The sequence below is a fragment of the Trichechus manatus genome, unplaced genomic scaffold (genome assembly GCF_000243295.1).
Source record: "Trichechus manatus latirostris isolate Lorelei unplaced genomic scaffold, TriManLat1.0 scaffold00008, whole genome shotgun sequence".
NCBI classification, from domain to species: domain Eukaryota; kingdom Metazoa; phylum Chordata; class Mammalia; order Sirenia; family Trichechidae; genus Trichechus; species Trichechus manatus.
Window position 1 is genome coordinate 9,999,476 of NW_004443944.1, and position 2,198 is coordinate 10,001,673.

The window sequence follows — 2,198 nt, forward strand, 5'->3', positions numbered from 1 at the left end:
AAATTGAACATGCTAAAGATACATTAGAAATATGTGCTCACTATGGGGAAAAATTGGTTTTAATGAAGAAGATATTTTAAATTTCCTAATTATGCCTCAGCTTTCAGATTCAACCTTCAGTGGTCGAATTTCTGTCTTTTTTTTTTTTTTTTTTTTTCTCGTTAATTTGTTTGATTTTCTTCACAATTGAACTGGTATTTGCCTGGCTTCTGTCCAGTGGCTGTCGAATGCAAGCTAAAGATTTCTCAGCATGGCTTATGACTTCCATCTTTGACCCATCTGGATGAAGTTGATGGGATTGTTGTTGATGATTTTTGTTTCCCTTTTGTTTTTTTATTAAGTAGCAAGGGCAAGTGTGCAATACTATAAGCAAATAACTACAAAAATACTATCACATGCAGCATTGTTTGCAACAATTGGCTAGAAAGCCACCATGGAACAGAATAAAACATACTGGCTCATCCATGGAAAAGGAAAATTCAAACTTCATTCTTGAAAAGGCAGTTTAGAGTTTAGGCTGTCAAACTATAATGTACAAACACACAACACTGAAGTAGATGGTATAGAAGTTGAAGGTGATACGTGCAATCAAAGCCATTCCTTTATTCTGTCACACATCAGACACCAGTGATTCTGAGTGTGGACCAGCATCACCGGAGATAACTGTTAAACATGCCGATTCCTAGGAATTATCCAGGCCCACTGAATCAGAAGCTCTTGGGGTAGGGCCAGACAAATTTGTTCTTTAACATGGCCCCTGGGTGTTTTATTTGCATTTGGCAATCCCATGCAATAGATATTCATAAAGTACTTCCAGACAACACAGTGCTTCTTACTTGAGAGTGCCAACAAGGAAATCTCTAACAAGTGGTCCATGGTGAGGGCTTCAGGGATGGAGTGGCATCCCACAGTATGGCGTAAAATGCCATCTTGAGTTTTAGAGCTACCCCGGAGATGAAAGTTAATCCGCCGACCTAGAATAAACTCCCAGTTTCTACTGCACACTGTTCAGTCCTAAGGAACCTAGAAGGAATATTGAATATCCAAGTGATTCAAAAACTCTCCCAAATATCTCAGTATGGTTTAGAGGAAAATGAAACAGAAGGACTCACTCAACACAGTAAATGTTGAGACTTGTTGGATTAACACTGACATTGTGCTGAAGTATGATAATCCGAGAATAATCCAAGCCACTTGATAGTTTAGGAAAGTTAGTTCTTAAAAAATTAATTCACTCAACTACCTCCTTCATGTTGTATATGTCTACTTAGCATATATAGTACAATTTAGTCAATATTTTTCTTTAAATTAACTTTCTTTTAACTGAAAGATTTTTCTATCTAAAAGGGTGTCTTGGTCTCCTATGCTGCTGTAACAGAAATAGCACAAGTGGGTGGCTTTGAAGAACAGAAATTTATTTTCTCAGTTCAGGAGGCTAGAAGTCCAAATTTGGGGCTTGGCAAGGGTAGACACCTTCCTGGGTGTTCCTTACTTCTTAGGTTTGCAGACGATTCTCACAGGGCCCCAATGTATGCTTGCCTCTGTGTTTATTCTGCCCTTTTTATAACTCAGAAGCGATAAGGTTTAAGGTACACCCCACACTGATACGGCCTTCATTAACACAACAACGAAAACATTATTTTCAAACAAGATTACATCCACAGATATGTTGTTGGTGTTGTTGTGTGCCTTGGAGTCGATTCTGACTCACAGCAACCCTATAGGACAGAGTAGAAGTGCCCCATAGGGTTTCCAAGGCTGTAATCTTCACAGCAGCAGATTGCCGGGTCTTTTCTCCCCAGGAGCCACTGGTCTGCTCGAACCTCCAACCTTTCAGTTAGCAGCCCAGAGCTTAACCATCACGCCACCAGGGCTCCTTATCCACAGGTATAGAGGTTACCATTCCAACACATATTTTGGGAGGACACAATTCAATCCATGACAGAGTGAAACCTTTCTCCTTATATAGCATAAAAGCATTGACCAGGATGATCTCTGAGACCGTGTTGGCTATACCTTTCCAATCCTATGAATGATTCTGTAATTACGGAATTTCGCAAGTTGCTAAATGAAGAGTACAGAAGAAGTCCTTTCATTCATAATCCGTGGGCTGCTTCCAATTCCGACAAGCAAAATAATGAGCTGGTTGAGCCTCACGTATTTTGAGAAGAAAAAATCTCTTTAATGAGTAAACAGCA